This window comes from Pezoporus wallicus, unplaced genomic scaffold (assembly GCF_028554395.1).
Source record: "Pezoporus wallicus isolate ANWC-B61680 ecotype Strahan unplaced genomic scaffold, APGP_CSIRO_Pwel_v1 contig_14862, whole genome shotgun sequence".
NCBI classification, from domain to species: Eukaryota; Metazoa; Chordata; class Aves; order Psittaciformes; family Psittacidae; genus Pezoporus; species Pezoporus wallicus.
Window position 1 is genome coordinate 14,345 of NW_026638252.1, and position 26,867 is coordinate 41,211.

Sequence of the window (26,867 nt, forward strand, 5' to 3'; positions counted from 1 at the left end):
ACAGCAGCACTTCATTATGGGTTTATTTTGTGAAATTAATGAAATTCTGCACTTTGCTTAATGCACAAAGCAGGAAATGTGGCGCTGGCTTTGCTGCTGCAGCTTCTCAGCCTGGTTTGCATAATTAGTGACTGTTGTGAGCAGGCTCTGTGCTTCCGCACAATGGGAAGGTTGCCCTTCCTGGCAGTTTGAAACAAGAGCACTGATACCTGCCACTCTATTTGTGCTCTCAGAAAGGAGATTCCTCATCCTCCCTTAGGAAAACCCACTTTTTTCCTTCCCTTTTGTCAGTGTTGGGACTGACTCTCTAATTCTGTAATGATAAGTCTGGAAAAAGGGCTGATTTAGCAGTTCTGTGCAGTTGCTGCGACCAAGCTGAATCCTGTTAAGCACAGCAGACAGATGAAATGCATTGTTTTGGGTAATGTTCTGCTCTCCTGGTTTGGTGGGGTTGCTTGTTGGTTTTTCTGTATCCCAAATAAATTCAATTGAATGAATTAAATTAACTTCTTGTATACTCAGTGATGGCTAAGGAATCCTAATTAGTTTTAGTATATTATGCATGCAGGATAAAATGCTGCTGCTATTTAACTTGGGCTGTTTGATATTAGGAAGCTCCTGAAATACCTCTGAGTATGTTTAACTGTTCCTAGCTGTTGAGTTGGAGCCTCAGCCCTGTTTTGAGCTCCCAAGGCCATGTACTGGTACCGGCTTCGTGGTGAATGTGCCTGCACATGGAGATGGAGCTGCCTGTACTGGTGTTTGGTAAATGGCTGTGCTGGTTCATGTGCTGAGTGGGTGAGGACAGTCTTTGGGATCAGGGATAAAACCTCTTGGGGTTATTGCCATGTCAGGCACCTCTGGGTTCCTCTGTGCCAGCGGGTGGGCATGTGGGTCCAGGTGCCTGCTCTATACAAGCAGCTCTGAGCACTTTGTCATATATTCAGCACAAGTAAAGCACCAGGCATCATGGATTGCTCTAGGAATGCAGGAGAATGAGGTGGAATATTCGTCCCTCCAGTCCATTAACCTGGTATGATTTTCCTAACCAGCATTGTCTGTTGGGGCTCATCCTTAATGGCACGTGGTTACTCTGAAGTGTAGTGTCAAAAGAGAACATGGGATCTGGTGGAGGGGGAATCGGAAGCTGGAGTTACCAGCCATGCAAAGCCTTCTTCAACCATGAGGGAGTCAGTAGAGTTCACTAACTCAGTGGTAATTGAGCTGGTCATCTCCAGAACACCTCCAGGAGTGGTGGGTACCGCTGCATGGCATGTTTGGTTCTCTGCCTTGCCCAGCGCTGAGTAAAACACTCACTGCTCTGTTGCACGAGTTGTGCTTTGTGCTGCATTTTACAAGGGAAATGCTACAGCAAAGTCAATTTGCAAAGTCAGTTTTAGTGTCTCTCTGCGAGGGGCTGGTGTGTATAAACACAAATGAATTGGTCTCTGGTCAAATAAATGGGAACTGAGGATATTGTATTTTGTCAGTGGTTGAAATCTCGTCGTCTTGGTCTCCTGTTTGCTGCTGCCAGGGGTGGCTGTTTCATTTTGAAGAGAAAAATTGGGATTTAGAGGGAAAAGAAAAACTAGATATGGAGGAAAAATCAGTGCCAATAAAAGCAAAGATTTTATGTAGGATAGAACTGAACAAAAAGGACTGAGTGAAATGGATTTGTGTTCTGCAAAGGCGGCGGGTGCTGGGGAACAAGGGTTTCCAAATTGCTTTCCTTCAGAATGAGCTGTCTCCAAGCCTGTTGTGTAACCCTTGATTCATGGATCAGCCTTGGCACGCGAATGAAGTAACAGAGAAAAGCTGGATTTTGGGTTTGGGTCACAAAACCTGGAATTGAGAAATGCTGGGAATAATGGCGAGAACTTAGGTGTAACTCCAACATGTGACGGTGACTTCAGCAGGAGAGTTTTGAACGCTGCTGCTGCTGCTGGGGTTGTTACAGCCACAGAGCTGGCTGTGGTACCGGTACGTTGGGCTTGAGATGCCATGTGTTCCGTGGGAACATGTGCAGGCAGGTCCCATCCCTTCCCCTCTGACCACAGGGGTTTGTCATCACTTGGTGGCTGCTTTCCCTTAGGACACAGTTTTGGGGGGTGGTTTGTTTCTTGCTTTTGAGCTTGAAGCTGGTTTTACCCAGATGAGAGATTCCCAGAGCTGAATGACTTGGCTGGCAGGGAAGAGACACCAGAGTGAGGAGGGATGTGGTGCCCTTGGTACTTGTCTCTTCCTAAAGTTATCTGATGTAAATATGACGCGCTCTGCATAAATTTAGGATAGATAATTGACTGCATCGCGCTTGGAAATGGGTACCAAAGGTTGTTTTATAGCTTGTGTGTAATTGAAATTCCAGGAGGAAAGGCCTTTGTCTCAGTAACCACATTTGAATTACTTTTTTATTGTAGCTTTAAACCCGTGCGTTGGGATGCTTGGGGTTGGTGTGCGTGGGGGCAATAGCTGCAGGGCCAGAGAACAAGGCAAGAGCAGGGAATGCAGCGGTGCTGTCCTGACCCGAGCAGCGGTCCCCTGCCCCGGTGTGGAGGTGCAAAACCTTCCCCAGGCAGACTACAACACAGAGTAAAGCAGGATAAGATGCAGGACGTCGGGGGGGCTGACGGCGCTGCCGGGGGCTGTGTGTGGTGCGAGAGCTGTGATGTGCTTCCATGGAAGGTTCCAGTTGTACTCACTGAAGCTCCTTTGTTTTGCAGAGATCTTGATGCAGACGCCCTTTTGGATTTCTTTTTAATAATGTGTGACCCTTCACCTTTGATCCCCTGACCTGCATTACTTTGGTAACCATTTCATTTTTTTAATTTCATTTCATTTTTAATTTTTGGTGTGCAAGCTGTTAACATTTCATCGTTTTAAACTGTAGCGTTCTGTGACCTCCCCAAAGGTCTCTCTTAGTTTTTCTTTTGGAAGCTCTGTAATGTTGGCTTTTCTTGAATAAAAACCTATTTCAGTTGTTAAAATAAAGTATGTCATTTCCATTGGCTTTTGTTTCTTTTAAGTTGAACTGTGTCTTTTGTTTCCTGTTTATTACCTTGTTTTTGACCTGTGTTCTCCCAGTACTTTCAATTTATTTTGATGTTTCTGTACATCTTCGGTTTTCATTTGCATTTCTCTGCTGTTCTTTTGGTGAGTCAAACATCTGCTGTCCCCCTCTCCACTGCCCAGCCACATCTTGATAGCTCAGACAAATAGAGGGAGCATTTAAGATGCTCTTGTGACTAGGAAATACTCTTTACTTGTTCCCTGTCCTGGAGATAACTTTTCCTGACCATCAGCTTGAAACGGATAGCCGTTTTAATAAAAGATTAGGCTTTAGACCAAAATGAAAATCTCCATTGAAACTCAATTTACATTTATTTGTACATTAGCACTGAAGCCAGAAGGCATGTTATGGATACTCCGAGCTGTGCTATAAGCACGGGTGTGCTCAGAGCAGCAGTGTTGGGTGTACACGGGGTAGTAAAGCCCCCGAAGTTTAGGAGCTGTTTCTTTCCATTTTCCTATGGAAGGGGTACCAGCACGTAGGGCAGATTTTGGCCAGATCCTATTTTTATCTTGTAAATGAACACATGAAACCCATGGAGCACAGCCCACTGAAGTACAGATTATTTTTTAAGTGTCTCATTATTTTATTCTCTAACATTTAATGCTGAAGTTTTAATTGCACACAGATGAAGCTGCTAAATGAGCACTGAAATGGATTTAGGTCTTCTCTGAGCCTTGTTGATGCTTATAAAACTTTATATCGTTCATTAGAGCTACAGATTAAAATGGCAGTGAGCTGTCCATGTGCTCCATGGCAGCTCCACTGACCCTGCTGGCTGCTGCCTGTGGCCCAAAGCCTGTCCCTGCTCATGCCTTAGGGCTCAGGGGCTGAGCTCCTGGGCACTGGGGCTGCACCAGCATCACCAGGGGCTGCTTCGAGAAAAGCATCTTCTAGTTCTAGTTAGCATCCATGCGTGAGAGGATGGTACTTCCAGCACTGCTCTTGGCGCTTCAGCAGCGAGCTCTCTGTTTTTAGATTGCCCTTGGTTGTGTTTGCAGAGTCACCTGTTAAATAACGTGGCAGGCAGTGTTCCCAAAGTGCTGCTGAGCAGCAGCTCCTCCGTGCTGGGTGTATGTGTCGCTCTGACCCAGTGGTTGGGAGCTAACATGGGCGATCACAGCCTGCATCAGGGCTTGAAGCGTTCAGGTGGTTCTTTCCTTTACCCCTCTTCTTCCAAATTTTAGCTCTTAAGAGCTTTGTAGGCCTGGAGTCACCAGTTCTGGTGTACAAGGCTGCTGCTCCTGCATGGAGCGTGTTTTGGATAGCTGGGATTTGGCTTTTACTCTGGTTTGAACGTCAGCCTGAGAAGTGCAGTCCTCCAAAGTCACCTCGAGCTATTTCTCCACTTCAGAACTCGTTTTTAAAACCCAGTGGAAAAAAGTACTTATTTTGCCCAAGAAAACTCCTTGCAGACTGTTTTCCCCTCCCTGTGACACCCATTTCGCAGCAGCAGCAGCAGCAGTCAGACGTGACTTTCGAGGAAAGCAATTTTCAGGCCCCTTTTATTTAGACATCTGGAAGCCAAAGGGAATCTCCCTGCTCTGTGCAGAGGGTTGGTGTCAGCTGCCTCCTGCTCCAGCACAGAGCGAGGGGAAGAAAACCCGATGGAGTAAAACTGTCTGATGCTGGGAATTGGAGTCAATAGTATAACAGGGAGGTTAAGAGATGGGTAGAACTTCTTGTTTCAGGAGATTTATCACGTCCATCCTGCCTGCTTTCCATAAGGTAAGCGCTCTTAGCGGTAGAAGTAGTTGGCTTTATCTCCTGAGGTGTCGGGGTGACACAGGCTGGTGCATGCTGCCTTTTCCCTCATCTTTCCAAGTGTTCTGTTAGATGCAGATGGTTATTCACAGAGATCAGTGTAATGAGTACAGATTATTTCTGTTCAGCTATTGCCTGGGCTCCCTGGGTGCTCGGGCTGCTGAGGAGGGAGGAGGTAGAGCCCTTGGAAAGGGAAACAGGAATTGTTCTGTTTCCTGCATAAACAACAGTAAATATTAGTAAGAAAAGCTGCTTCATTTACATGCAGTAGCATTGCCATTTACCCAAGCTTAAAGTCTGGTGCAGTAGATAATATCAGCAACAGTTGTCCCTTCTATGGCAAGGGCTGATGGAGCCTCATTCATTTCACTGAGCCTGTTTTTCACTGAACTAAAATACATGTTTGCTTCAGACACTTAATCAAAGAACTACACAAATGCTTCACAGTGTTGGTAAAGCAAAACATTTGTCTGTTTAAATATTAAGAGAATATTGAGAGATTTGTACTTGCTTACGAGGTTTTTCTGTTATTCAGAGCCAGAATATTGATAACATCCATTCCGGAAGCAAGTCTGGATTTTGAAATGAATGCAATATCTGCTTCTGCTGGAGAGGTTTCTGTGCTAACCTTAACATAAGCTAATGGCTGAACTGAAATACTTGGCACCTTTACTAGACTTAGAACATTGCATGTCTTGCAGCTCAGGTATTGCAGCCGGGGCTGGATTAACGTTAATGTGTGTGTGCTGTTCATTTCATAGAACAGTGGCACTGCAGCCTGGACTGCTGCAGAAAGCAGCTGGACCGGTCACACAAGCCAGCCCTGGGGTTTTATGTTAATAAACTCATCCAGATGTGCAGGATGAAGTGTGCAGGACAGGTCCCCGGTGTGTGCCTGAGGAACCATAGGTTTCTGTACCCGTACACTGAGCAGAGGGGCAGCTGTGCCCCACTCCTGTGCTTTAGGGCTGGTGGCTTCTGGGGAGAACCTTGGAGGGAAGGGGAGGAATGCTGCTGGGTGGATTTCCCAGGCTTGTGGCCCTGCTTGTGCTCTGTGTGTGTATTGTCTGCCAAGTCCTTCAGTAATTGAGTTACTGCTCTTGCTTTAATCTTTACGTTCTGGAAATGGGTGAAGGTCTTTGGTCGCTGAAGGGGGGAACCTTCCCTGGCTCCATCCTGTGCTGCTGCTTTTACTCTGCTTACAGAAGTAGAACTCCTGTAGCCACCGAAACCCTGCGTTTGGCTTCCTGTGTGTGCTGGAGCTTAGGGCCCTCTGCCTGTCCTTGGCTCGTAGCTGCAGACCTTGTGTGAGGAAACACTGGGTGATAAAAATGTGTTTTTATTTCTCCTTCAGGTCTGGCTTGTCTGCTTTTCAGCTCTTCTAGAGATTGGAAATTCCAGTTTGTGTTTATTTTCTCTGGATTCCTTCCCACAAGACAGAAGTGAATTCAGCATGGATTGTTGGGGAGAGCCTTGGCTGGGAATAAGGATAATTGCAGTCTCTGGCTGTGCCACAGATTTACTGATGATTTCTTTTTAAGTTATTCACCTGCACTGTATCTGTTTCCTCAGCTGTAAAATATGGGTAATTACCTCCATTGTAAAATGTTATGGGGTCTGCTGGTAATTATATGAATGAAGTGCTAATTACAGTGATTATTACTTGGACCTAGTCTAGATCTGGGTGATGTTCCTGTTGTGTTGAACATATGAAACAAATACTACAACTTGTCTCCATTCTTTGTTAGGGGCTGGGGGGAAGGTGCCACGACACTGGGATGTGAATCCCTAAGGGAAGCACTGCTGCTTTCCCACCCAATCCATTCACTTCCCGTCCTCCTCGGTCCTCGTGCGGTAGCGGGGCAGTGGGCTGATGAGAGGCGAAGCAATTACTAATTCAGTGCTTGGATCCACGTGTCATTAGATAACCAGGGTTTGTGCCTTGGCATTTGCTTTCCCTCTTGGGGATGAGTAGAAGAAAGCAGATGGGGAGTGGTGCTCTTGGAGATGCCAGTGGGTTGAGGCCAATCTGTTCTACCTGATGCCCTCTGTTCCTCTGGAACATCTGACCCTGATGTGAGGAAGGGCTCTCCTTCCAGCTGTTGAGGTTATTTTGCTCCTGTTAAATGACTGCAGCTTACAAGGCTCTGTTACCAAACCTTTTATTTGCCTTTCTCTCCATTTATTTAGGGTGCATTTTCTTGGTAGCTGGGAATAGCTCCACTATCCCTTGAGCAAGGCTGGGGTGTGGGGGAAGAAGTGAAATGCCTGAAGGTGGAAATGGAGTGTTCTCATCCAGAAAACACTGCTGCTGCTCCTTGGATATTGCTCTAGTTTGATGGTAATAGTAGTAAGAAATGTCTTTCATCCATAAGGATAAGGGATTCCCACCCAATACAAGCCTTCCCTGAACACAGGGGCACCAAAACCCGTATTCTTGGCTCTTGCTGTGGTTCCTGCCTGCTCTGGGTCCTGCTGGACCGATTCAGCATCAACATTGCCCTTTCCCTACGCTGGAGGAGCAACCATGGATCTTGGTAATGTCTTCAGAGGGTGGCAGTGAGCTAGATAGAGGTGACAGGCTGAGCAGCGCTTCCTTCCTTGTGGCTTCATCACTGCAGTGAATTGAGGAGGGTTTAGTTCCTGTCCAGGATGACAATGTAGAAAGGTTTTCCAGCAGTGGAAGTACAATCTTTAGTTGTTTTGCACTTGAATATTCCAAAGTCGATGCTCATCTCCGACAGCTTCTTTCTGATTGATCCTACATCAGTCGTTGATTTATCCCAACGGTATCTCAGTAGCTGGCATGTGAATCCCATCTAATACTGCTTATTGGATTGTTGTTCTGTTTGGGGCTACTTTGATTCCAAGTAGAGGTTTCTTCTGAGGTTTCTAGGTTTAAAACTTTAAAATCATAACTGAAAGTCCGCCAAATACTTGTATTTTATGGCTCTCTAGATGTGGGTACGTCTATACTGACACATCCATCCACTTTTTGGAAAGCAAAATCTTGGTTCATTCCTACAGAAGCATTATCTTTTAATCCTAATTCAGTGTGAGGTGCTTTAGGAGTGAATAATGCCATATAAATTTCTTGCACGTTGCACAAGTGAATTGACTTGTGTGTGCTCTGCCAGTTTGGTCTGGTGTGAGGCACGTTAAATTACTGCATAACCTGAAGGATAATCAATAAATCAGAGCTGAGATTTATTCAGCTCTAATTTTACAGTGTTCTTGTGGAAAGTGGGAAGGTGTTTGCTATCTGTGGGATTTCAGTATCTCAGACCCACTCTGAATGCTGTAAATCAACGTTGTAAGTAACATACAAGCTTTATTTCTTTTTAAGTTGATGTTTAGCAACATAATAATTAGAAACTCGAGTTTTCCTCCTCTTAGAAATCAGGGAACCCTTTGGTTTTCATTGCGGTGGCGAAGTGTTGCATAAAACCTCTGTAGCTTATGATAAAAATGCTTTCAACTATCTGCAAAAAGCATTAAAGCAAAGTGATGCCACGGTAAGGTGCTGTAAATGGAGACGTCTCTCGTTTCCAGAGCAGGTTTTAGAACTGACATATACCCCCTTCGGGCAGCGATCGGTGAAGTGGTCGAGGCGCTTTTCTGTTTGTCAGTGGTTACTGCAGGAAAGCCTGCTCTAACGTTTTATGGTGTGTTTAATTACCTGTCGTGCTCGGCTCTGTGAGGCAGCACGGCAGAGAAACGCCCGGGGTGGATTCAGGATGCTGGAGGAGCTCAGCCGCGTCCTCATGTCAGCCCCATCCCGGCTGGTGACTGCGGTGCCTTTGGCATCGCCCGTAACCCGGGGCAGCAGCGACAGAGGCGCGTTGTGCTGCTCATCCCTGCTGGCATCGCCGGAGGAGGAGGATGAGGGTTTCCTTGTGAGCCCCATCTCTAGCTGCCCCTGTCTCTGTACGGACGCAGAATCCCCACAGGAGGGTGCTGTGAAGGCATTTAATGTGCGGAGTTTGCAGGGAAGATCCGAGTTTGGAGGAGACGGTGATTGCCGGGAAGCGGGAGCGATGTGGTTGGGTGAGGGCAGTGTGAGCTGTCCCACGAGGATGGAAGTGGTCGGTGCTGATGCTCACTCGTGTCACCCTCACCCATGGGCTCCTGTGGGTGACGACCACAAACTGATGCGCTCGAGCTCACAGTAACCAGCTTTGGTACCAAGCAGAGTAGATTTGGATGTAGGAAGATCAGGGCATAAATTGGTACAGTGATGTGCTGTGTGATCCGTGTCACCTCCCTGCCCTCCAGCTGCTGCTGGCAGCCGCTAAACTCAGTGGCTGGGGCCCTTTCTGTATTCCATCGGCTCTCCTCCTGCCACCTCAAACGAAGAATAAACAAAGAGCTCAAGCAGGCGCCGTGCTCCATAGAGTGATGAGCTGTGAAAGTGCTTCATGGGGAAATCCGGGGCGAGAGCTGTCTGCTGCAGCGAGGCTGGTGGCCTGGCACAGGAGGGCTCCGGGGGCGTTCCCGGGGAGGGATAACTGAAAGGCCCTTTCCAATGTGTGTGCATTAGTTTCTTTTTCCCTATCTGAGTGGTTTCAAGCAATCCCTCCCTCCTTAAATTGATTACCTCGGCATCAGGATGCCTTGGCTTTAAGTACCTGCTAAGCTGCTCCTGTGCCGGTTTGACTTTGCCTTTCTGTTAAAAGTAAAACAGGGTTTAATCTTCTCATTTAGGTGTTTTAATAGAAAGTAAATGTTTAACTTGCTTTGCTGTGGCATCTCAGTCTTTAATCCGTGGGCACATTCAGAATGGAATGAAAACGTGCTTTTGTGTAAAGCAGGAGTCCCCGGGCACCGGGGATGCTCTGAGCAGCTCTGGGGGTAGGGGGTGTACACACGTGTCTTGATTTCAGTCCTGCAAAGGGCAGGAGGTGGAGGAAGCCTGCTCATGTCAGGTAAAGCAAATCACTGTCTGTGAGCTGATTCATGGTGTTTAGGAATGTGATGGGAAGTTTCAGCACAGATTCCCACTCTGGGAAGAGCCTAAATGTGCTGTATGTTAGGTGTTCATGATGTCTTGCTGCAAGGAGCAGGAGCATCCTGCGGCATCCAGATTTGGACCTGATTTATGCATCAGATATATAAAATAAATCTATTTTTCACAGAATAGCTTACACCTTGTGAGAGTGAACGATGGGATTAAGAGCTTCATTTGGAATAATGTAAACTCAGTATTTCAACTGTTCTAATGAGTTCCTGCATGAGAGCTCCCCAGATTTGACTTCATTTCATGGGTGTCTCTCGCCACGCTTTTCTCCCAGGGTGAAGGAGCTCATGTGTGCCTTTGGCAGGGCTTGTGCCAGTCGCTGCCTTTGCAGTGTCCACGTTTCAGTGTTAACACCTTCCCAGGGATGCACCCGCTGCAGAGCGGTCCCTGTGCTGCCATCAGAGGGATGCAGATGAGCTGCCTGGGTTTAAGATCTGGAATGTCCTGGCTGAGTTTGGGAATATGGGGGGAGGCAATAAACTGACATTTGGTCCCACGTTTGTCTGAGTGCTTTTGCCATAGTGGGTAAGAGAAAATCCCTGTTTCTTCAGAGATGGGATGCACTGGGAGGATGATGGAGGCTTTGAGCTGCTGCAGCTGAAGTCTCAGTGCTCTGAAAAAGTGCCCTGACATGGCAAACAGCCTATGGGGGGGCTTTGGCATGTGAGGAGCTGGGGCATCCAGGCTGGTTTTGTTCCGCACACACACACAAATTCCTGCTTCTGTTATCCTTCCTAATTTTGCTTTCTTTGTTAAAGGGAAATTGGGGGTGGAGTTTGGAAATGTCTTTTTCTGCCATTTTTTTTGTTACTATCAACATAAGGGGCAGGAATCCCTTTTTGACCTTAAATGAAAAGTCACATAGGCTGCAGCACATGGAGCAAAATGAAACAGTTCCATCCAGGACTTACCCTGTTCTACTGACCAGGGAGGGTACAAACAGCAACGTGTCAAGGAGATCCATCTGTGGGCACAGGCACTGTGTCCAGGCCCCTCCACATTCTGGATCTCATTTCCACTGTGAATCTTAGACCAGGGTCTGCAGCATCCACATGTGTACAGGCTGGTGTGGCACCACAGGCAGATGGTCCTGGAGGGTGATGGCTCATTGATGTCCCGGCAGCATCTCAAGCAATGTTCTCCCTGAGATGAGTTCTGAGGGGTTTGCACCCTTCCACAAGGAAGCAGAGCTGCTCCTTCACTGCTCTGGATTTACAAGTTGGATTTACAGCATATCAGATGTGTAACTGTCTGAGTTGTAGTCATTCTAATTAAACTCATTTGCAAATTCAGCCTGTTTGCCTTTTTCCCTTGCCTTCGTTTCCATTTTGACCGATATCCCTCACCGGCTACGGGTGCTCTAAGATGCTGGGAAGTGTGAGGCACTGAGGAAGATGGTGCCAGTGGGGACATCAGTGGTGTGTATGTCCCCCATAGGAACAGATTGAAATGCTGCATCAGACATGTCTATCACCAAAATCATAAGTATCATGAAAGCAATCTTGTCTAAGGTACCCCTTGGCATGTCAGAGGCAGCTCCTCCCCATGCAAGGCCAAGTGACTCGGAGTTCATCCCCCAGGATTTGGCTTTAAAAGGTGTTTGCTGCCAGCTGACAAAAGAGTCAGGCTCGGATCCATTGCACCGACACCTGCAGCACGCGATGGCAGATGATGGGGATGTATTTCATTATCATTCAGTGCCACATCTCTGCTGCCCCAGTCTCGGTGCTGCAGCTGCTGGCACACGCTCTAGTTTAAAGTCAGTGTGTTTGGAGAAGGGACAGATCTGCCCGTGTAACCTGGCTGGGGGAGCTGGGAAGCCAGGGATCAGTGGTACCCTCGCCTTTGCTGCCTCATCCCTGGACTTCCCATAAGGAAGCATGCTGTCCCCAAGGCTAAAGCCAGAGGTGCGGGGCAGCACCCACCCTTACTGTGCACAGGCAGATGCAATCAGTAAAGACCATGTGGTGGAAACTGGCTGCTGGGGAGATGCATCTCCAAGGCACTGCGGTTTGCAGCAAGGTCGGGGGACAGATGTGCCCTCGCTGCAGCACAGGCTCTGCTCGCTCTCCCTTCAGCCACAGTTCTTCCAGTGTTGGCTTTTCCTGGGTACGACATGCCATGCATGGCACCGGGAGGCTGTAGTGTTGGTCATGGATGTAATGTAAGTCACACACACACACATACATACCTGGCCCATGCGGTGAGGGGGCTCAGGTGCTGCTGCCCATGGCCTCTCCCAGCTGTGGCCAATGGAGCTGATGAGGCTGAGGGATGGATGGGTGGGACTGGCCAAGTCCGGCCCTAGCCAGCTCTCATTCACTTGGCTGGAGCATCCCTGTAGTGCTGGTGCACCCCTTGTGTCCCCCCTGCAGCTCCCTGGATACTGGTGAGTGCTCCTGTTGGGGCTGGTTTGGGGTGAAAAAAGGTGATTTGGAGGGTGAGCTGGGCTGCGTGTTGGCTGGCCTTGGTGCTCTGCTGCAGGATGCTGGTTGGTGTCAGTAGTGCCATGGGTCAGTGCTGTGCTCTGTGATTCCTGGGTGATGGAGTGTTGTGTCTGTGGAAATTGTCAAGGTAGAAATAGAAAGTGTTTCTCCATTCCTGGGAGCACAGGAACACTGTGTACATGGATGGAGGCAAATTCCTTGCTGTTGCCAGCAGCTCACAGAACTTTCCAGAAAGGCCTTTGGAAAAACCCCGTTAACTCCAGGTTTTAACTAGTGTGTGTTTAAAAGGGAGCTTGTTGGTGAGGGATCCTCAGTCCTCTGCATTCCTTCTCCTTGTCTCTGCATTCCTGTGGCTCAGCAGGGGCTGCTCCCAAGGGATGCTGAGGAGTGGGATCCTCCACATCTCTGTGCTCTGAAAGAAGGGCAGTTACTGTGAGGGCTTTGTTATTGCTTGGGGGAAAGGTTTTCTGGGAGTCTTAAACCATCTGATTCTCAATGGCTTCTGAGTAACAGCCAGGGAAGGAAGTTTTTGGACATGAATCACATAGAGGAGATAATAACTGCTGAGCAGAGGGGGGCAAAGGAATCGACCAGAAACCATCAGAAAAATAGGAGGTTTTGCAAAGGTTTAGAGTTAAAACTGAAGTATTTTGATGTTGTGAAAGCACTTTGGCACTGGGGCACTTTCTCTGGTTTTAGTGATGGGAAACAATATAAAGTTGAAAGAAGCAGTCTGGAAGAGAGAGATGTTTTCTTGACTGCCCTTTCACAGTGTGCAGAGCAAGATGTTTGCTTTTGGGGGAGGTTTTGCCTGGCAGGAGCATCTCACACACCAAAACTTGTACTTTTTGATGGATGAGGAGGTTTCCCCTGGGGTTTCAGCTGGAGGAGCTGATGGGTACATGGGGCTGTCTGGATGGATGCTGCTCTCCATTCACTGCAGTAAAACCCACATTCAAAAGTGGAGCAGTTAGCTGGAAAATGGGGGTTTTAGTGTTTCTCCCCCACATGTGGGGTTTTGGGGGCCAGGGCATCGCTCTGAGTTGGGCTGGGTGAGTTTTGGAGCAGGTAGTGAAATGAAATGGATTTTAGTATTCATGAAAAATGCTTGTGACAGCCTTACCCCCAGTAATGAGAAGCCACCTGCAGTTCGGAGCAGTACTTGATAATGCTGTAATTAGATTGGAGATGCAAAAAAGCTCATTAAAATTAAATCACTTATTTGTCACTGTTTTAAGAGGTGCAGATTGCCTCGAACCATGCTGGTCTCTTGACCTTGAGTATTTTGATGCAGTCCTGGCTGTCAAGAGAGCAAAGATAACGCCGGAGCATCCCAGGGCATTGTGGCTTTGGGGTGGGGGGAGTTCAGAACAGGGTTGCAAGTACTCACTTGCCCCAGTCACATCGTTTGGTGCTCTCTGGTTTTTGCTGCCCTCACCCAATGGGGCTGTGCTCTGAGCCTGGGTGGAGTGCAGGGGGATGGATCTGGCCCTGGGGTTTGCCCACTGGGGGCTGTGGGAGTGATGGGTGGGAGAAGCAGGGCATGGATCTGCTCTGCTCTCCCCCTGTATCTTTATATGTTTCTTGCCTCATAGTCAGGGGTCTCGTCCCTTGTTAGGTGGGAAGGTGCCTTCCCAGCTTATTCGACAGCAGATGCTGCTTTTTGCTGTCCAGTGTGCAGAGAGCTTCCAGGGTTTCATGGAGTTTGGGGTAACTGATGGAGCACTGATGGTGTTCGGGCAGGGGGAATTGCCCTCCCTTCTCTTGTGTTGGAAACTGGCTGAGAGCTCCCAGTGGAGCAGAGCTGGCCCTGAAGACCCTGCAGGGTTGGACACTGACTCCCCAGAAAGCCCAGCATGTAACAGGGAGTGAGACTGAACCATGCTGCAACATCGCGAGCTGAGGGATGGGGATGCAGCGTGGGAGAAGGTGGGAGAATCCCGCAGTACAGGGGCTTTTCCTTCCAGTGAGTGCCCGTGGCAAATGCAGCTGCACTGGGGTGGTGGATGTGTGAGTGCAGGAGCTCGGGCTTCCGAGGGCACTTGTCTCTTCAGTTTTTGATGGAACACAATAAAATGGGTGTTAAAACGTGTGTTAAACCCCTTTCCTCCCTCCTGCCTGGGCAGGAATGTGCAAAGCCATAACGGCGCCTATTAGCAAGATGGTAATTTTCCAAAATTAATTTTTAATGACTAATTTGTCTTGTTTTCAGATGTTTTATACAACACCTATTGTTTAAACCCCGTTTGTTTCTCCACAATGTCACCATGAAGGAGACCAGCCTTGGCTCAGGATCTCCAGCTGGAGCATCCATCCACGGGCCTTACCCTCCCTCCCCAAAAAGACTCTGGGGAAAGACAGAGGCTGCTCTTTACAGAAGGGATTTCCCCTTTATCCACCCCAAAATGGGGCTGACACTGCTAAGAGTGCTCCCCTCGCATGGGGTCTCCCCCTTGCCTTGCTTCCCTTGCGGTAGCTTTTATGCAGAGAGGAGAATTGAAAACAAGAAGTGGGTTTTTCTCCCTCCTCCTCGCTGGTTGTGAGTAATCACACGTAGGTGTGTTGGAGGGGGAATGTTTAGAGATATTCCATGTTTTGGGAGTGTGGGGATTTTCCCTTGTGGCGCTTGCATTGTGAAGGCACCAACGGCACCACAGCTGCTTGGCCTGAAGCCTGAGCCATCTTAAATGAGGTTTTCTGGGTGTTTTCTTGTTTGGGAGACAGGGAAAGGTGAATGTCCCCGACCTGTTGAGGGAGGAGCATCCTGGGGGACCATTGCCCATCACTGTCTGTGCAGGGGGGAGTTTGTAGCATGCCTTCTGGTGCCTTCTAGAGAAGCTTCTGTCTTCATGATACATCCTTTTTCCTGCTTAGGAATGACATTGGAAGGGTTAAGAATCGGCTGCTATCAGTTTGTGCTGCTTTGCAGCTGGGCACATTCCTTGCGTTTGCTTATTGCCCATCATGTCAATGTTTTCTTTTATATTCCTGGCACCAAGTGGGATTTTTTACTTTGGAGCTTGTTCTGACTAATGTTGATGAAAGGGCAAAAATTCATTATTAGAGAGAAATAGCTGCTGCTCGGCTGGTGTTCCCCAGGCGGGAGAGGGAATGCTGGAACTTCTATAGCAAAATTCCTTCTGCAGCATCTTGCTGCTTGCAGACCCTGTGCCTTAAATCAAGGTGTTTTCATAGGCACAGGTTGAGGTCGGACCCATCCTGGGCTGGGGACTTGATTAATAGCAGGATAATCCTCATCCATCTTCCCAGATGTGAGCAGACAGGGCTCACTGATAACGGGTAGTTCCAGATAATGCGGGAAGTGTGATTCCCATTGGAGCAGAGGATTTGTCCTGCTTGGGCTCCAGCTGGATCCGTGTGGGTCCTTTAAGCATCTTAAGAAGGAAAGAAAATCCCCCCCCAGTTCATTGAGGCTCTGTGGGGATGGCAGGGAAGCTGCTGGCAGAGTGAACCCGGGTAAACATCCTCAATTTGCTGCCTCCTGAAATGGAGCAGCTTTTAGAGTTTGGAGCCCCAATTTGTATTCAAATGAAGGTCATTTGAAAGGTGTAACATAGTAAACAGCCATTATTTCATTTTGATAGTGGTACTAAAATTATAGTGTTGGTTGAATTATTTTAGTATAGGACCATTACCATCTCCCTAAAACACTTATAGGGATTTTTATATCAGTGCTGCACTCCTGAAATTAGGGGAAAATTAAAAATCACACGGCTGTGGTGGGGAAGCAGTTTTTTGTGCACATGCCTGCCTTCTGTCGTGCATTCTCTTCCCTCACTTCTCCGCCTAGAGGGATATGTGTCTTCTCTTAGGGATGCTGCTGGTGCTCTGCTGTGGATTGCACTGGGGCAGTGTCTGTGCTGCTCCTGCCGCACATCCACGGTATGGAGAATAACACATCTGGGAACCAGCAGCCCCTCAGCAGCTATCGGGCTCCATGGGAGAAGGTGCTGTGGAACGAACAGATGGAAAAGGGTGGTGAGATGTGCTGGGGTCACTGTGGGGAGCTCCTGCAGGAGCCTGAGATATCCCAAGCATCTCGCTCCAGAGGTGGAAGCATCTGTGGCTGGTGCCTCCCACCACACAGTGTTCTCCTGGTACATTCAGCCTCCAGTCCGTCTGCCAGCCACGGTGCTGAGCATTGTTCTGCTTCCTGTGGCAATGCTGAGCCTCCAGTGCATCCAACCCAGAGTTTGGCTGCCCAAATGCCAAGCATGTCAGTGTTCACCTTGACAGCAGCCACCATGGCCCTACAAAATGCATTTATTTACACTAAATGTAAAGTACATGCAAGGGAAGGACAGCCCTGATAATGCACTGTACACAGTGGAATGTGGGGGGTGGAAGGGCATCAAGATAATCTTGGTGATAAGCAGAAGACTTAAGGAAAACTGCTGTTTTTCCAGTGGGAGAGTTGACCTGTATGGTTTGACATCCATGGAGTACTGGTCTGGGTCAGCAGCACACTGTCCCCCGGGTAGGGCATCCAGCAAGGTCTAAAGGCTTGCATGGAGCAGCAGGAAGGTTCCTGTTCCCCAGGAGTCAGGGCTTTTGTGAGCCACTTCCAAAATGGAGATGTTTCAGTAGAAGAAGGTGCCATTGGTATTGCCTGACTTCAAGGCTGTTTGCCAGCATGCTGTGTTTAAAGAATACTCATTTAGGGGAGTAGATACACACTGAAAATCCCTCTGCATTTCTTTTCTGTTAGGAATACATGTAATAAAAGTTGGAGTTAATGGAATGACAGGGATTTCCCCCATCAGGGCCACCGAATGAGGGTGGCTGGACAGAGCATGGCAGTTATGGCTGTGATTGGGTGGAAAGGCTGATGCACAGGGGGCTGTGTGTGAGCAGGGCTGTGGGATGCGAAGGAAATCTTAATGGTGAGCTTCCTGTAGATGGTTTCTGCTGCCTTCATTAACATTTTCACACTCGGCTGGCTAACAAATGAGGAGAAGGGCTTTCTGTACCGCTGCATTTATAGCGCTCCGAACCCGCTCCGTACCTTTGAGCAGGAGAGATTGTGTGCCCTTTGTGGGAAAGGCAGGAAAAACCAGGTGTCTGGGGAGTATTTTTAGTGAAAATCTTTATTGGTGATAAGCTGGTTCTCAATAAAACAAAGGCATAACTTGCAAATAGAATTCTCCTAATTTATAGTTCCTCCAAGAATTTAAGATGTGAAATTTCTGTTTTTCTGGGCACATCTTTGGCAAAGTTCAGATTGGGTTTTGATCTGGTTTTTATGGGGTTTTCTGATCAGTTAGTGAGTAAACCCCGGGATTTTTCTAGTTCCATGAGGAGGATGCCAGTGTTTATCCACTGGGAAAGAGCATAAACTCTGAAACCTTGGAAGTTGTGCTGCTTTAATGGTGCCAAAGCTGACACAAATGATGCACCAGCCATGGAAGCTGGTGCTGTGGAAGGCCACTACATCATGGTGCGGGTTAAGGACATGCCTCATGTCTCTTCCCCAGGCTTGCCTGCGCTGGCTTGCTCCTCATGCAGTTTTGCTGCTGGAGCCCTCCACACCATCAAAATACAATTTCAAGCTGCAGTCGTGGGGCTCTCAAGCACAGGGTGATACCAGGGTGGACGGTCCCCATCCTCGGGTGAAGGATGCTCTCATGGAGCGTAAAGGTTTCACATGAGGGGGAAACCTGCAGCTGGATTGGGATGCCCTCAGAGATGAGCATAGCAACCTGTTCCATATTTATTACAGGCAACAATTTGACTAAGGGAGAACTTGGATTAATAACATTCAGCCCAGAGAAGTAATTTCCTTTGGGAAAGCGATTTACATGCACTCTGCCAAAAAGAGCCGTCACCGTGCGCTCTCGTCGTGTCAGCTCCAGTAATGAAGTTGGAAATAACATGGGAGGTTAATAGGTCCTACTTATCTCCTTAGCGCCAGCAAGGAAGATTTACAGTGCAGAGCCTGGTTTGCATATTTCCATTGGAAACAGAGAGGTTTTTCCCAGCTGAGATGGATGTTGCAGGGTGTTGCTGTGTCTGTTGTGCATGGCTGAGGCTGTAAACCTGCGTCCCATGCTGGATGGAGCTGCCTTTCCATGGGTCACTGGCCATGGGCTTCATTAGGTGTCTGTGCGCTGTTCCAGCTTGAATTTTTAACCAGCTATATCTCCTCCGAGGCTGGAAGTTCATACAGATGTAGCTGCCACATGGCAGTTAAAAGATGGGTTGAAGCCAGCCCTGTTTTCCCTTGGAGCTGCCCATAGCGTGCGAACAGGAAAGTGCTGGTGGGAGGAGGCAGCGGTGCGGAGCACTCCTGCGTCACCACCCCTTGGGCACGCAGCACAGTGTGTTTTGTCCTGCCTTCACCCCGAGGAAGGTGATCCATGGGGCTGGGAGCTGCCAGACTGTGCCGGTGTGTTAGCCAGGACCTGTTCCCTTCATTAGAGCTGGTAATGACCTTGTCATCGCTGACGAGGACGCTGCTGCCTTGGCTTTCCGAGAGGCTGGAAATAGCTGGAGCTGCCCGTGTAATTGCACCTTTCCCCCCCCATTCCTCCTGCCCGCTCACGGATCCTGCCACTCCACATTACTCTTATTAAACTCCCAAAGGCCTCGTGGCACATTAGGGGCTATTGCAGGAGCTATTTCCTTTCAAACAGCAAAGCTACCTGTGAGTTACAGAAGTACAAAAAGCTCTCAAATCCGTGTGCCTTCCTCCTCTCCCTTAGCTGTTCAGAAAACAGCTTTCAAAGCGCTGCTCTCTCCCAGTGGATTTATGGTTGGGTCCTTGCAGGTTGTTGGACTCCGCACCAGGAGTGCAGTGAGAGTTAGCAACAGGATAAAATCATTCCCTCTCAACAGTTTAAGTCACAGAAGTGCTTAAAACAGTAACTCTGAAAGGGATGGGATTTCTAATAGAAGTTGTCTAGCACAAACTGTGAAATGCCCCTTTAAGTTGGTTATTTCACACCAGTGATGGAGTGTGAGAAGAGTTAACTTTCTGAAGAGCTTAAGGTACAATTCAGTAATAACTTGAGCCATTTAATGAATGAAATATTTAACATAATTTGCATGCATTAAGTGAGGGGATACAGAGTGTGACAAATGTAACTCCACGTCGGGGAGGGAAACAGGGAGAAACATACGGGAATTCTTCAATGTGAACCCACAGACCCCTTGGCAGCAGTGCTGGGATGGGGATGGAGCTGAACCCAGAGGCTGTTGCATGGGGCAGCCCTTGGGGTGGAGGATGGAGCATATCTGTATGGTGGGTCTCACTCATGTCTGCCAGGGCAGCCCTCCCCATGTCCAGGACCTCTTGGTGGGTGGGAGTTACAGAATCCCAGCCTGGTTTGGGTTGGAAGGGACCTTAAAGCTCACCCAGTTCCAACCCCATGCCATGAGCAGGGACCCCTTCCACCAGAGCAGCTTGCTCCAAGCCCCTGTGTCCAACCTGGCCTTGAGCACTGCCAGGGATGGGGCAGCCACAGCTTCTCTGGGCACCCTGTGCCAGCGCCTCAGCACCCTCACAGGGAAGAGCTTCTGCCTAAGAGCTCATCTCGGTCTCCCCTCTGGCAGGTTAAAGCCGTTCCTCTTGTCCTGACCCTCCAGGCCCTTGGCCAAAGCCCCTCTCTGGATGCAGTATTCCAGGTGGAAGGAGAATCCTCACCATCTGACTTCCTGGGATGTAATTTTTCTCTTCCTATGTACTCCTTGTGTGTCTGCAAATAGCTGCAGCCTGTCTGCATGGTGGCGCTCGGCTCCAGGCTGGGGATTGAGGAATGGCGACTTCCGACCCCCTTGTGAACCGAGCACATGGAAACGACTGCCTGAAGGCAAAGGCAGGAGCCAGCCTAGCCACAGTGGTGTCCTCCGGGCAGCACAGCTCCCTGGTAAATACTGAGGGATGAGGGATGTGGGCTGAAGACTGAATAGGAGGAGTTAGGGCATCCCCATCTAGCTGGGAGCTCCTTGATGTCAAAGCTCATTCGTGAGATCTTTAAATGCTTAAAGATGGAGAACAGGGTAATTCTGAAATGCATCTCTGTCTTTGTTAAGCAAGATAATGTTTTTTTAATGGTATATATCTTTAAATAGTTATGAAATGAGCCTGCTAACAGTGAGCCCCCGTTTCATTTAGGGGCATAGAGCACAGACTCAGATGAGGTCCCCTCTCAGTGGCTGGATTTGGTCTTAGACTGCCTTAAAGAGGGAGGGTTGTTTTCCTCCCTGCTGTTGATTTGCCTTGACAGCATGTTCAAGTCAATATTACCCTAAACCCGTTCTGCTTTCATAACAGGCAATTTTATTTGTGTTGAAAACGCTTTGTTTGATTTCTGGAGCCATTCATTACAGGATCAAGGCTTCAAATTGGAGCCAATTAGGTCTAAGAGCTGCTTTTAAAAAGCCTTTTCCAGACACCAAGAGCTGCAAGGTTAAAATGCAGTGAACTGAGCACCCAGCTCCATGCATGCAGCCCCTGTTGGGGCAGTGGGTCCCACCCGGGCTGTGTCCTTGCGGGAGCCGGCGCTATGTACAGTGCATCTCTCTTTCTATATTTAGTAAGAAACGCATCAGCATCCCTTTTCCTCACTGAATTCCCTCTGGGAATGGAGCTCATAAATAGCTGTCGTGCTAAAAATAACACCTGCCCCAGCCCCTGCATCCTCTTTCCTTTCTCCGGCTGAACATGGACCCAGAGGGCTCCCACCCCGGGCGCAGAGGTTTGGGTTTATGATTAGTTCTAGTTTATGTTAAGGAAAAGCAGAAAGCAACCACTTTAAAATGTAGAGAGCATGAAACCGCCTGTGATGCTTAACCTTTGGAAACGTCAGTCGTGCTCTCAGCATCTCTCTCTGTAATAAAGCACAAGCACAGCTGGCAGTGGTTTTCTCAGCCACTGGTAGCCCAGTGGTGATGTGGGTTCCATGCTGTGCCCTGGGATAGGGGCACCATCCCTGGGTTTACACCAACCTGCTGGTTCAACTCCTTTGCAGGAGAAATGCAGGAAATCCTGGCCCTGGCACTCCTCAGAGCTGTAAACAGCTTTTGGCACACAAATAATGTCCTTTTCTTGTGGTAATTTTTGGTCATTTTAAGTGTCTTTTTCTCCTGAAGTGTTTTCTCAAAAGCAAGGAATTACTGAAATCTGAACCAGATGAAAAGAGCTTGCAATTGAAAGATCCAGCAAAACCCATCAGCACCAGTGGGAACTGGAACCTGCAGCTGGGTTCCAATACCCCTTTTGTTTCTGAACGTCAAACAACAGTTAAAAGGAAGAGGAAGAAGTTAAGTTGTGAAGGAAAGGGTGTCTGGCACTCAGATCTGTAGTGCAAATGGCTCAGGTCTTCACCTAGCCTGGGAACAGAGCTCTGCCTCTGATTTGTTTTGGGTTTTCTTTTCCCTTTGCTATTGTGGTTGCTCCCCATGGGGAGGGCTGGGAATGTGTTGTGTAATGGGATCACTTCTAATGTTCTAGGTACTGACAGCAAGCACCTCGAAAAGTCTCTCTTATCCCAGTGGCACCCAAGGTTTTGTTTGAGGTTTATCTGGATTAATTGGGCGGATGTTTGGGGAAGAGAACAAATACCTGCTGGTGTTTGATTTTACTCGCGCAGCTGTGTGATGAAGAGAAATGGCAGCAGAAGACCTTAAACTCCATTATACTGTCTCTGGGAAGATTTGTGAGGGATAAGTGGGACATAGAAACAGCATTTCAGAGCCTCATCACTGCAGTTAACTGGAGTGCTTTCGGGTCTGAGTGCTGGGGTGACCCACAGAGGCTTTAATGAACAAATGGGTGCTGTGTTTTGTATCTCCAGAGGCTGCACAGCGCAGAGCCCTTGGCTTCTGCTAATGGCTCTGTGGCCTGCGAGGAATGAGCAATTAATTATATCAATATTTGAATAACCTTTCTTTCTGGCTGCCTTTGTTTACTCTGTGTTTGATGCTGGTCCTTCTCCCATTTAGATTCTTACACTTAATGGAGCAGTACAAGGTTACAGACTCTTACGGGCAGCTTGGTGCCTGGTAATGGAGTGGATGCACATCTAGGAAGGATGACCTAAAGCTGTCAGTCTCATAGGCCCCTGTTCTTTTGGAGTCTAGAATACTTAAAAATCCACTTGGGAACTGCATCAATGCACTGCATGGCTTCATTTTAAATGGTCCTTTGTATAAACTTCATGAACCCCACTGTGTGTGTTACGGGGCCGTGATGCTCAAGGCTTGGTCAGTATGATCTCATCTGCTCACAAGTATGAGGCATTAAAGACGATTACAGGGCTGATAATAATGAGTAGCATTGGTCATTTTTAAGATTAAATGTTGTTTGCACAATGATGCTTGTGCGATATTTACAGAGCGCCTTGGAGAGCTGGAAGAGGCTTTGTCAATAATACTACTACTAATAAATTATTATTAACACTACTAATAAATTATTAGTATTAATATTAATGGAATAAACCCATTAACTAATCATTTAAGGTAAAGCAGCTCCTTTATTTAGCTAGATCTTTGGGAGAAGGGAGGTGCTGACACTTGGAGGGCAGGAGGGGGGAGATGAGGCATGAAAGCAGCAGCATCCAGGAGTCCATTTTGCAGTGATTAAGAGATGGGGACTGAGTTCATCGCAGGACAGCGCCTGCCGAGGAAGCAAAATGTACCAGGCAGTGCTCTTTCCAGATTGCTGTGCTTTGTGGCTCTTGCTCTGACCAGCATTGTCACTCGAGCAGAGCTTTTATCATGATTTAGGATGTATCTTTTAAGAAGGATTTTAATTCCCTGTTTGAAATAAGAAAATGCCATAAATCAGGGGCAGAATCTTTTAACATTTACAGTTTTAAATGAATTCCTGTTGAGAGTCTCTTAAGCCAGATTTATATCTGGTTCTGCATTGAACTGTGTCGTTATGTGGGACTGAAAAACTCTTACAAAATTAGGCATAATGCAAAAACATGCTGAAAAGACAGTTCTGCAGGAATGTGGAGCATTATTATGTTAGAGAATATTGGAGTGAGGAATATGCAGAAAGGGGCAATTACCCTGGATATTTTCCTTTTAATGAACCTTGCACAGTTCTTTGGAAGGGTTTGCTGCGGGCTCAGTGCAGGATGAGGCAGATGGAGAAGGTGCTGGTATTTTCACCTCATCTGACAATAGGCACTGACTGCGATTAGGGCTGCACGTGTGGCAGGTTAGAGAAGAAGAATTGCAAATCCCAGGCAGAGTGTCCTGCTCTGACCAGTGCTATTCACTTTATGTCCATGTTTTACTCTTTGAATCCCAAAAGGAGGAAATCCCTGTCGGTTCCCAGCCAAACGATTGTGGCAGCAGATTGCAAAGCAACAAACCCTAAGGTTTTCCCCCAAAATGTGCTCCTAAGAGCAGCAGTCCACATGCTGACAGCTTAAAATCCACCAGCATCCTTCAGCCCTCTTGTTTACTGGAGCTGGAGAAGTTGGACTTGGCCAGTCTTGGTTGAGGATATGGAATTGCCTTCGTATGGCATGGATGGAAGGTAATGGGAATGGCTCCATGGGTTTTCCTCTCTGCAGAAGTGGAGATTTTGGTAATTACGCTGTAATTATGCATCATAGATACATGTATCTTACTGGCTTTCCTTTTTTGATCCCATTGCATACGTGACAGACTACAGAAGAGCAGTCCCATTGGCAGTACTAAAGCCAGCAGTGACAGCAAGACAATAGTCCATGTGTTTCTTTAAGTTGTGGGTTTAGTCCAAGGTCATTTAAAAGCAAGAATTATAAAATAATAATGTAATGATCTGTGGGTATTTTCCAGTAACTGAAGATTGGGTGTTATTTAATTTTGCTCTGTTTTACTGACTTTCCCTCAGTTTGGGGCTTAAGTGGAAGATAAAATCCATCCTAATCCCATTAGGCCCTGCCTGACTCAAGGTCTGACTTTGCTGATACTTGCATCTAACGGTGTTCTGAGCGAGTGGTTCAGGACAGCCATTGCTCAGTGTGTGCAGAATGGTGGCCTGCTGTTAAAGACCCACGGCATGTTCAGTTTACTGTTTTCTGTGTGTATTTGGCAGGTGAAATTACCAAGCAGGTCCTATTTAACTCTGGTGTCTGTTAACTGCTGCTTATTCGCTTGATTGGGTGTTTTCTTCTCCTTTCCATGTGTTTTAGAGAAAACTACTTCTCAACTCAGTTTCTTCCTACCAGGTTTACCCTTGAAAGTAAAGCATTGAAGGTGTCCACCTGCTACTTCATGGAAGTTCAAGAGTGACCAGGACTAGCCACTTTGAGCTCAGCTCATGCTGACCTGTGAGGAATGCCTTGGTTTAACTGAGCTGAGCCTTGCAGATCTGTACACCTCAAATCTGCCCGGTGCTGCCCTGGCATTACTGCAAAATGCCTTCACTCAGATGCCTTGATCGGCGATGGGAGCTCAGGATTCCTAAATGTCATCCTATAATGTCTAATTAAGGTTGCAGTTTGAAGACATCATGTACTTTAATTGAAAACTGTAAGAGTAATCTATTCCATTTTTTTTTCCTGTTAAATTAATAGCGTGGACCTTTAGCAGATGGTTACTGAGACGCTGTTGTTAATGAAAACATCCCACCGCCTGCAATCCAGCCGCACAGCTCCCCAGCCAAATGCCTTTTCCACTCGGTGGCTTTATTCTCCTGCGGTGCCAATTAGTGGTCCCTGGGCTGCCACTGAGCCTCTTTGGCAGGATTTAAACCCTGCAGAGGTGTGTTTTGCTGGGTGATGCTGGTGGAGCTGGCAGCAGCCTGCTGCTGCTCTCTGGCAAAGCAAGAAGTGCTTTGGGCCCCCACATGTTCTCCATCCGTTAGGGTGATAGACCAGGGGGTCTGGTTCAAGCTGTTTAATGGCATTTTCAAGTGCCTCTGCGTGTGAGCATGCACCGCTTTCAGTAGGGGTGAGCTCTGCCCCTGCATCCCTGCATCCTCATGTTCACCAGTCCCAGGTTTTGGGAGCAGATCTTTTGTTCCCCCCTTTGTACTTCCTCCATCCCTCCCTCCCTCTCCCCCCTGCTCTTGCTTTGCTGCTTCCCAGGGGGACACACAGCAGCAGCGGGGACTGGGGAAAGCTGGAATATTTATCGCTCTCGCCTACTCAGAGGCTCTAAAACGGCTTCTGCAGAATAAATCTCCTTTAAGACCCTTCTGGAGTGGGGTTTGGCTTATTGCTCCAGGAATAAAGAAAAGCCTTCCCTTCGCCAGGCGATGAGCTGGGACCCCAGCGGTGATGGCTCGGGAGCTGCTGCATCCTGGTGATTTGTGGGGTTTCTGTCTGCAGGAGCACGGGCATCTAAACCCCAGCGTTTGCTGCAGGAGCTGAGGTGCTGGAGCACAGGGTGAAGCAGTGTCCTTGTGTAGGTACCACCAGGCAGCTGACGGCAAAGGGTATCCCGGGGTGAGAGCATCACTCCGGGAGGGAGGAGCAGAGGGATGCAGGGATCCATGTTTCCCATAGTGCCTTTGCGGAGGAGGAATTTGCATTGGCTCTGAGGATGTGAAGGTCAAGTCCCAGTGAGGCAGGGACCTTGTGACAAAGCAGATCTGTGCCCCTTAAGGGTGCTAGGAATATTTGGCTCTCTTCCCCTTGTCAGCTGCGGGCTGTGCAGCCCAACACCAACCTTTAGGAAGGTGAGGAGAGGTAACACTTTGAGGCCAAAATAAGCATGGCCTGCAAAAGGCCAAACAACCAGACAGATGGAATGGTTTTGCAGGTTTCGTTCCAGTGATGCTGAATGGGGTAGGGAGAACTTGCTCTGTGTGGCTTTCAGATCAGTTTGTAGTTGGAATAATCAGAATATTAATGGCTTTGAGAGCGGGGGCAGCTGGAAAATGAAAATGGCTTAACCCAGCTGAGGAGATGCTACATAATCAACATGAATTTGTATTTTCATTTCGGAGCGGAAGGATGATGAGGAAGAAATGGGCTGGAATTTGTCTTACAGCAGCAAGGACGCGACGATATCCTCAGAGAATGAACCATGCTTGCTTAAGAGATCACAACTGCATTAGCTCTGTGGTATAAATCCAGAGACGCGTACAAACTCTCCTGTTTTCTCTTAGAACATGCATATATTTCAAGCTGATTAATTTGGGTGTGTAGAATTCAAAGTAATAACTTGAAATTCAGACTTTACTGTTGTTTTTTGAAGTAATGATGTTATTACTTTGAGACCAGAGTGGCTTAAGCCGCCACTTTGGGTTGTGGTAAGGGTTCTGTCTGACACCACTGGGTGTTGGATGCCTGTGCACGGCTCCATTTCCTGCCTGGTGCTGGAGTCCTCTCCAGTGCCTGTCCGTGCAGACACACACACATCACACAGCGGCTGTGCAGTGCGTGCTGCTGAGCGCTCTGCTCCCTGCCGCTGCCTGCGCTGCAGCTGGGACCCGGGAGGTGACATCAGGTCACCCCTGCTGCAGCTCCGGGTGCTGCCCTGGTTAAATATTGAAGTGGCCGAGGAGCTGCAGTCACGTAGCGCTGGGTGGGAGCTGGTGCTGGTGCTGCACAGCACCCGGGTAGCGTCTGCAGCTCCTTCCCCTGCCTGCCTCACACCTGGCTTA

At 48.1% G+C, this 26,867-nt stretch overlaps 1 protein-coding gene and 1 long non-coding RNA gene across 9 annotated transcripts in view; both read left to right on the forward strand.

The window, feature by feature from the left end:
* CAMTA1 (calmodulin binding transcription activator 1) overlaps positions 1-26,867 on the forward strand; it is a 223,855-nt gene that overhangs the window by 14,338 nt on the left and 182,650 nt on the right. The gene's annotated exons all lie outside the window — the stretch shown is intronic.
* Positions 2,721-6,499, forward strand: LOC130599610 (uncharacterized). Its single transcript, XR_008972272.1, has 2 exons — positions 2,721-2,804; positions 6,186-6,499. It is a non-coding gene; the product is annotated as an uncharacterized LOC130599610 (long non-coding RNA).